This window comes from Ambystoma mexicanum, chromosome 6p, assembly GCF_040938575.1.
Source record: "Ambystoma mexicanum isolate Mex_15411 chromosome 6p, UKY_AmexF1_1, whole genome shotgun sequence".
Classification (NCBI taxonomy): Eukaryota; Metazoa; Chordata; class Amphibia; order Caudata; family Ambystomatidae; genus Ambystoma; species Ambystoma mexicanum.
Window position 1 is genome coordinate 1,035,186,460 of NC_090935.1, and position 10,253 is coordinate 1,035,196,712.

Here is a 10,253-nt window from a genome sequence, read left to right on the forward strand (position 1 = left end):
ATGCATCTGATGGAGAGACTAGGAGGGAGAAAGAAAGGAGATAAAAATAGGGCAAGAGAGGAAAACTAAGAAAAAAATAAAAAGCCGTGTGGACTGACATATTTGTCGAAAAACGAGAATGGGGAATGATTGTGCAGTGGCTGCCCTCAATACTCTGTGAGCCAATGTGTTTAGAAACAGCAGTGGAGTCGGTGAATCTCCGACTAGCCTCACCAGCTTTGCTAAACACAGAGAATTGCGCAGCGGCACATGCATTGTATGTGGAGTCTACTAACACAAGTGTTTCATCAGTGCATGGAAAAAAATGTATGTGACATTATTCTTTTGAAACAGTTGGAACAGCACTCAAAATGTGGACTAGAAGGAAGCAGACATGGTCCTCTCTGAATAAAACGTACAATCTCACCTTAAGAAAACCTTTAACGGTCTCGGAAAGACTGCAGAAGAACTCATTACGAGTGTGCTGGTCTGGTAAAAATGCCAGAAAAATGCTGTTAATAGCGGCTATGGCATTTTTACCAGACTGACACACTTCGAGTTTGCCAGTAGCGGTTCTTATCCACTGGCAGGCCTGACCTGCTGGTAGATCAGGCCTCTACTGGCAAATACTACTGGTGCCGGTGAGTGCGGCAAACCCATTCCATGGACTCCATGGAATGGGAAGTTACCATTGTTGCCGGCATACATAATTTCCCAGTAATACCGGGATATCAGGTGCCAGTAACAGTAGGGCGTGTTGGCCGGTAATCCGCCAGAATTACCAACAAACCCGTAATTAGCCCCATTGAATAGATCTAACAAGGGACAGCACAACCAGACGGAAACTTGCACCGTGGTTGTTCTTTGTACACATCACCTTCTGTCACCAGTAGCTGCCCTTTATTGCAGCGCACCCACTTTGATATCAATTTTGCCTTTGCATGAAATAGTCTGAGTAAACTGAGCAAAGGAAAACTAAGAAAGACAATTGGAGGCTGCCATGTGCAAGACTGTAAACCTGAAGAGGGTGCAATACATATATGCCATCCACCTCCAATCAGCAAACTCAATCATGCCATAGTGACATAGCACATGTATGAGGATGTTAAGGCAATGCAGAAGTTTAAGTGCTCATCTGAGATCTGTCTGCCACCCACAATGACAGGTTCATCCATACATCCTTCTGTGGTTACACTGGGGAATAAAACCACTGATTATTCCATCGTTTAGAAGTGGGATGTATCTGATATGAAACACAGTGTGCTATTATTCTATTATACTATTATTCTATCTGTCAGACCCCTTCCAGAAAATAAATAACGCACTTAACTTTTAGGGTGGGTAGGCTGGCTCAGGTTTCTACACATCTCTTACCCCCACCAAGTTCCTCTGACCATAGACCTCGGATGAGCCACTTTTGGAGGGTTCACTGAGTATTCTGGCTTCATTTGTAGTTAAAATAGTCTTTTCTTGCTGAGCCTGTGACCCTCCAAAATATCCCTTTAAATGAATGCTTATAATGGGGAACTTGTCGATTGGCCTCGCTCTGAGACTGATCCTTGGGTGATTTTATAGAAATGGACGGGCCCAGTCCAGGATGACTGTAGATAGCTGATAGTCACCTCTCCTCCTGCCGCGAGTATGCACTGCATCTCCATGGATGCAGCTTCCACAAACAGTCCATAACAGCATTAGAAAGACACGGAAATGCCCCAGAGGCCGACATTCAATCATTGTCACGTGTATTTTTATGGAACAAGTTCCACCCCCCTCTCAGAAACCGAATGTGATGAAAATCCTGCATAGTCGGTCCAGCCCTCCACATGATGCATGGGGAATGACTGGCAACTGCAACTATACTCGACCACACCCCATTAAGGGCACATGATACTCCGTTATTGCATGGACGGAGCCAGAAATCATGAGGAAAGTGTTCCGCTAGGCTTGAATGCCTTTTCAATGCCAGTGGTTAATGAAAACGAGACAAGTTAATCAGTCGTGAGAGAGTTGCTAATCCAGTTTTGCCTGTCGATAATGAAAACGAGCCTATTTTAGTGTTTATGAGCATGATAACGTGAACATCTTTTATTATATCGCATCTGTGAAATACAAAATAGGACGTGCCAAAACTAGACACCTTTTTTCATTGCCCTGGCTCGTGATTTGGCTCCTTAGGGCCACGCCCTGCTCGGCATGGGCGGGGCTCCCCCTCTCGGTTTGCCCAACTCTATGGCGAGAGGTTGCGAATCACAGGCAATAGCTGTCTAGATGGAGGCTACTTACACCATGGCTGGGTGTACGCTTGGGGCAGTGCCAGGAGGTGCAAGCTTTCGAGGCGGTGCACTCAGCATGGAAACAGGCATCCCAAGATGGCTGCCAACACATGCAGCATTGTCCCCTTACGCATTCTGTAACCAGACTTGCAAACTCTCTGTAATATGGCTTCATAAGAAATGCTTGTGACCAGAAGAGCATTTTTCTGTGAAGATTTGGCAGCAGCAATACAAATATTGTTTGCACTCAGCTTAGTGACATGTCCTAAAAAAAAAAAGAAAACCTCTTCATATATAGCCAGCCTAATAATCTGTAAAACAAAAATAAAACCACTCTCCTCTCCAGTCCATAATTAAACATGTTCCACCCCTGCAGGAAACCTTTATTGGAAAGGAATCTGTGCGGACTGCATGCATTCACGCGTTGCAAACATCATTTGCACAAGAAAATGACACAGGGCCAACCTGCTGTTCAGCACATTTTTGATGCATAAGAAACATTCCTGGAACATTTACACACATATTTGAAGAGATGTTTCGTGCACAGTGTTGATAAGCTTGATTGGCGACTAGTTGAGTCTTGGAACATGACTTGCAAAAATGTTTTCAGTGGGACTTTCCCATTCCCACGTAAAAACATTTGTGTAAATCGGGCACTAATATCTTAGTGCATTGTATCCTTGATCCAAGTCCCCATTTTACAGCTATAACTTGTGTCAGTGACGGGTGCCAAAAAGAGTGCTGGTACTGTTGATGGAAACGTCTTGACAATGCCATCAACTAACCAGAAAGAGCCTACTCACCAGTGACTGGAATGGGTATAGAAACTCAGCAATTCGTTGTGCTGAGAAAAGACAGACTAGGGGCGTTCTCCAGGTAGAGCTTTTATAAATTACTCATGCACAAGTGCTAGCATTTTCTTTTACAAATGTTACATATAGGCACACATACATTGATTTACACATGTGTGTTTTGTTCAGCAGACTGTGTCAATGGCTGAGCTACTTAAAAAGATCACCCGGCAAACCTTATGAACTCAACTAAAACCACATGTTAAAAAAGGCGTTTCTTGTGAATGGCAGTATTGTTTTACTATGTGGCCAACTAATGCGACAAAATTCCCCACACGGCAGAACTTCGATGCACTTTCGGAGGCACGGCTCAGTATGTGAGAGGAGTTTCGACCAGGAGCTCTTTTTGAAGCTGCGCGTGTTCATAGCATAGCAACAGCGCGGCAGCCTCCCACTGAGGCTAACTGTCGCTTTGGCCAAGGGGTGCAGATGGAGCAGCGCAAGCAAAGGGAAACCTCCATCTTTAAAGTAACTATGCTTCAGATTGTTGGTGCTGCTGTTGTGTACTCGTGCTGCAGGAAGCGTGGTGAGGAATGTGCACTGTGGTGGTGGTTATGTAGCAAAATGCAAACACTTAGCAAAAATGGGAACTATGAACGACAGCAGGAGCCATGTTTGGTACTTTTCTTTACCGCCCCATCTCTGCCAGCTGAGGCAAGGTGACAGTGCCCAGTTGTACACCCATCACTGAAGAGCTGATTAAATCCCCACCCCTGCGCAGTGGTCTCAAAAATAATGCACACATTCCAGAAGGAACCCAACACTACCGAACCCAGGGCCAAGGAGCTACTATCCCTTGGCCACACTGCCAATAATACAGCTGGACTCGACTCTGATCTCTGGAGAGTGTGGGCAGCAGAGCTTCTGGGGGATTAGTGCAAGGCAATACCAAGCAGCTACCCAGCCCACCAGCAAAGGGGAACCATGTACTACTGGGATGTCATTTAGTCTCTCAAATACTTGACCCATTTCTTCTAGGGTCAGCACCAAAACGTTACTTGCACTGGAGAAGAATACACCCTACATTGTAATTTAGTCATTGGCGCCCCTCTGTGAGAACGAACATGGCCCATTGTCCTGTTCTTTGGGAAGGTACCCACTTGAGAGTCTGCAGCCTCACTTTAGCTCACTGTATCTTTCACAGATGGGAAATATCCATTTGCATATCAGTCTTTGTCCCGCCCAGACGGGCAGTCCAGCACCGAAATGCTATGGCAATTCCCTTCTGAACAAGAGTACCAACAGCAACCCAATACACATGTTTCAGCCTTGTTGTGCCTCATCAGTGAGGTGGAGCCAGGGTCGGACTGGGACAAGAAATAGGCCCGGTCACCCAAAAAAAAGTGACCCACCCTTCGCCTCAAGACCCTTGACCTCTGATGACATCACCGGAAGTGATGTCATGTGACCCCATCCCAAAGTGACATCCCGGGAAACGATGAAACACAACCCCTTGACAAAACAGGAAGTGGCATCAAATAGCATTGTACCGAAGTACACTAAATTACTGTGAATCCAAGCTGACATCCAAGGCTAAATGATAATATGTTATTGTATAGCACTTACGCTTAAGCTCTTTTTAATAGAACAAATATGCATACAATATCACCCAACCTGTGTTGGTACTCATTTATCGATCTAAGAAGGATGAAGGGCTTTTTGAAAAAAAAAATTGAAAAAAAGAATTTTTTGTTCAAATTTCTTTTTTTCACATTTTGTTTTCCAAACCGGCCCAGGCATGGCCAGAAATCAATCATGCGAGATCAATCATGGCCCATTGACCTGTTATTTGAGAAGGTACCCACTCGAGAGTCTGCAGCCACACTTAAGATCACTGTAGCTTTCACAGATGGGAAATATCCTACATTGTGTGTCTGTATACTCAGACCTCAATAATGCTATTGGGTCTTTGTAAAGCACAAATAGAACAAGCACTATATTTTGAGAAAGATTAGCTTACTTTTTAGCCTTTCAACACCTTAATCTAATCTCTTTTTTCTTTATATACTCCCTCCTTTTTGAGCTCGACGAATTGTAAAATATTCGGGTAAAAAAGTTTTCCTGAGTTTATTTTGCAACTCTGCTTTTATTTATTTTGACATTCAGTGTTACCACACTTATGCACACCACCGCACGTGTGCAGTATCTTGAATGTTTCAAGGTCATCAGAGTCCAACGAATTGTATGAATTCTGTCTATGTCAGATCAGGCACAATTTGCATTTGGAGGACCTGCAATGGTGTATACCAGGGATCTCTGCATGTTTCTGCCTAAAACAACCATCAGGCCTAACTAGCCTTGTCAATGGTGAGAGATCATGGGATTTTAGTGCGAAACATCTGGAGAGCTGCAGGTTACAGACACCTTTGTAAACCATTGGGAATCACATCTGGGGGCATGCTGAAGACACAGCACTTCCAGAGGAATAATGATTTACTGCGGCGATGCAACCGACAAAAGACACAACCACATAACATGCACATTTTCCACATGTATGTGCCTTATAACCCAATATGTTTGACATAGAGAGGATGGTTTCTGGAGTGCACCAGAAATGGGTCTGCTTTTTCCTGGGGAAATGCCTCGTCCTGAAGCGTGAAGCTAATGGGGGCCAAGCGTTGACACATGCTTTGATGTATAGCGACCTTCTTGAATTAGGTAGTTATTACCATGCTGGAAGTGCGCCCATCACTCAGTGATAACCTGATGTTCGACTTGGAAGTCTAGATGGCACATATACAATATCTGCTAATCTAAATGGCCTATGCATTAGTCAACATTGCCTGACTGGGAGACTGCGCATGCGCGAGCCGCGCATGAAGAGCTAATCGTCTCGGGCTCCCGGCGGCCGCGGAATATATCCTGTAATTATTCCGCATATTGGAACCACCCGACCTCAAGTCACAGCACCCCGGTGGCGGACGTCCCCAGGCAACAATAGCTGCGGCTTGGGGCGAAATCGGTCCCGGGAAGGCGAAGAACGCGACCCCGGATTCGCCGGCGCGAGACTTGCCGTCATTGCCGTGCGACTGCAGAGCGGCCGCTCCGCCCCTCCCCCCCGAGCCATCGAGGAGCGGGCACTTCATAGAAGGCAGGGGACGGCCCCGAACCGACACCTGCAGGCTGCAGCCCGGAGCCCCGCTCTCCCCGTGCCACGCAAGACAGACGCCTGCCCACGCTGCCGGGCCGGACCGGACGGCATATGAGAGGAGGAGGACGGGGGACGAGGCACAGAGCTGAGACCTCTCCGCCCCTCCCACCGCCGCTGGTGAGACAGCAGCATCCGGGGTTGAGCCACGACGCAGACACGGGCAACACAGTGTCGTGCTCCCCTCAACAATACCGACAGGGTCCGTGGAGCCTCTCCCCCCCACCCAACGAACCGAGGGACAGCGTCCCACACGAAGGAAGGGGCACACCCCCTTCCCACGACAACAACAGAGCCGGGTGAAGGGGACTGAAGGCGCTCTCCGCCCCCACCTCTAGGAGCACCCTGTACTGGTGCGCATAACCTCACTCCCACACCACGAAAGGGCTTAAAAGGCCCGGAGGACCGGCCACAAAGCGGCAACTTTGGGACACGATTGTTGGAGGCACGAAGGCCCCTGATGCGGGACCCATAGCCCCACTGGCAAAAAGTTCTGGACACACACCCCACAAGGGGGAACACCTCCCGGTGGGGACGAGCATCGGGGCAACCACCCAACCCCCCCCCCCACAGCTCTACCAGACCAGACTCCAACAAGTATACCGGACCACCCAGAACTGGGGATTGGCGCTTAGGCAACCCATGCAGCCCCTGCCCCTGCCGGTGCTCCGAAACAGAGACAGAGTGGCAAAAGATAGACGACCGGCGAGCCCACCCCGACTTGGTCCCCCCGGCGATCCCCACGGGGCATCCACACGACCCACCCGGGCCTAAATCCTCACATAAACCACCGACTCGGCCGTGGGCAAAGACAAGGTAATGCGGGAAACCCTGCAGAGTAAAATGGACCTTTACACAGTGGAGGCCCCCTCCCGCCAGGAGACACAAAACCCGGCGGAAGCAGGCAAAATGGAAGGAACTCAGGACCCCCAACTCTCCCTGAATGACTTAATGAAGGCAATTGGGGACTCGAGAACTTAGCTGGAACTTAAAATAGGAGGTGTCTCCACGGAAGTATCTCTCCTACGCCAGGATCTCCGCAACCTGTCGTCCAGGGTCGGACAAGTGGAACAAAGGGTGTCGGATACAGAAGATAACGTCCGCCAGTTGGAACAACAATTAGCCATAATCGCCCATAAAGTCAACCAACTTGAATACCGGGCCGAAGACAGTGAGGGCAGGGCCCGCCGCAGCAACCTCAGGATCCCGGAGAGAGAGGAAGGCCCTAGTGTCGAACTTTTCCTAGAGGACTGGCTACCTCATGTCTTTGCCCCCAAGAAATTGTCGAAATTCTTCTCTATCGAGAGAGCACATAGGGTACCCACCGGGAGACCCACCCCAGGAACCCCGCCTAGAACAATAATAGCATACCTCCTCAACTACCGGGTCCGAGACGCTATCCTGCAGATGGCACGGGCCTCCGGCCCAATCACATACAATGGCTATAGAGTGGGGTTTTTCCTGGACTATACCAAAGAGGTCCAGAAGGCCCGCCAGTCATACGACTCTGTCAAGAAGAAACTTCACTCCTTGTCAATTAAGTTTGCTCTCTTCTTCCCGGCGATACTCAAGGTCCACCACGAGGGCACGACCCATTTATTCCACAATCCCAAAGAAGCATGGGATTGGCTCGAAACACAGATTCTCAATGGGCCCATGGCCCGACGCTCGCCCTCCGGACCGCCTGCACGCAAACCCGGGCAGCGCTCGCCACTCTTCACCCAGATAGACCCGGAAACCGCATTGCCACAGCGTCCCACCCAAAATACCACAGAGAACGGATGAGGTCTGGGCACCACAGAACCGAACTGGCCACGTGACAACACGGAAACCACATCATTGCGGCCGCCACCGTTCAGGTACTGCAGTCTCCACAAGGGATACCACCCTAGGTCGGGTCATCCCGACGCAGTTTAAGTTCACCAAGTTATAAGTTCAATGTTTGGGCGACAGGTGCTCCCAGTTGGGGGGGAAGTACAGGGTGGGGGGAGTTTTGGCGAACCGAGGAAACGGAATCACGAGAAAAGAAAGATGGAAACCGACGAGAGCAGACAAGGCAAACAAATACTGTTTTGGGCCAGGACCAGAGACACAAGTATCTGCCAGCCTTCAGGCGCTCCAATGCGAAGCGGCCCCTGGATGTCCCCCCCGAGAGGAAAACGACATACGTCCCCGGGGGGAAAAACGCAACTGCCACTAATCCTCCCTGCTACCCCACCAAATAGACTCACGCAGACAGGATGAACTCCAACAAGGTGACAATACTGTCCTGGAACGTCAATGGCCTCGGCTCTAGCATAAAGCGGAGACTGGTGCTCCAGTACCTAAACCGACACTCGCCAGACATTGCCCTCTTAAATGAAACGCACTTGATAGGCACAAACACCAACTTCTTTAAAAGGTCCAACTACTCGAATGTCTGTCATGCCGGATTCACGAAAGGAGCCAGGGGCACAATGATTCTCGTTCACAAGAGAGTCCCTCTCCAGGTTAGAAAGATCAGGGCGGACCCCCGGGGCCGCTATGTACTGATGCTAGCGGACATCTGGGGCGAGAAATGGGGCCTGGCAGCAATCTATGCCCCCCCCACGCTGACGAGCTTCAGAGCTTGCTCCTGGAGGAGGAGGCTGATGTGTGGGTGCTCGGAGGGGACTTTAACGAAGTAATGGACATCACAGTCGACAGACCTATAGGCAAACTGGAACATGCCCCACCTCCACACCGCTCGCCACGTTCGCCGAGGCCTCCGGAATGGGGGACGCTTGGCGCACACTCCATGGAGACGAGGCAGGGTTCTCCTTCTACTCAGGTGTCCACAAATCATTCTCCAGGATCGACTACGCCTTCGTCCCCCGCAACATGACCCACAGGCTTCTCAATGCTGCATTCCTTCGAGAGGAATTTCGGACCACTCCCCGCTTCTTTTAACTATCAAAAACTCCTCCTGTTGCCCGGATCGTAATTGGCGCCTAAATACATACCATCTCCGTCTTCCTGAAATTGCGGAGGAGCTAGAAAAGAGGACAACGGAATATTTCAAAATTAATGAGGGCTCGGTGGACTGCCCGATTTCGATCTGGGAGGCATACAAAACAGTCCTACGAGGGGAGGTTATTTCCACGGTTTCCGCCTACCGACAACGCCAAGTCCAGAAGATCAGGGAAGCAGAAACACGCGTCCTGGAGTGTGAGCGACAAATCCTTATACAAAACACCCAAGAAGCAAAGGAAGCGATGCTCACGGCGCAAGACGCCCTCAGTAACCTGTCCCTAGACAACGCACGAACTGCCCATCAATTAGTCCGGAGCCAAATATATGAAAGGGGTGACAAAACTAACAAGACTCTGGCCTGGTTGGAGAGACGCATGCAAAGCAGGGGACACGTAAGGGCAATCAAATCTCTGGATGGGACATTGTTGACAGAAGACTCGATTATCGTCGAGGCATTCACCACCTATTACAAAAATCTTTATACCCCACCCATTGGGAATCCATCAGTTGAACCCTCTCGATACCTCGCCCACATCGAGATTCCGATACTCCTGCAACACCAATCTGATCTCCTGAATGCTGACATCACTAACACTGAGGTACAAGATGCACTGGCGCAACTTCAACCCGGGAAAACTCCGGGCCCCAATGGCTTCCCAACTGAAACGTGGAAGTGCCTCGGTGGCATGCTACCTGCCCACATGCACCGCATGTTTCTACGCAGCAAGGAACTAGGAGCACTTCCCCCAGACCTCAGGAAGGCATGCATAGTTGTCATACATAAGCCTGGGAAACCCCCGGAGGAATGCGCCTCCTATCGTCCGATATCCTTGATCAATGGCGAAGCGAAGGTTCTCGCCAAAACACTCGCTAACAGACTGCTGCAAGTGATGGAGACCCTCGTCCACCCAGACCAATGTGGTTTTATGCCCAATAAATCAACTCGGATGAACTTACGCAGAGTCCAATTGGCGCTGTCCAGGGCAAAGGAAATACCAGCCCCACTCGCCC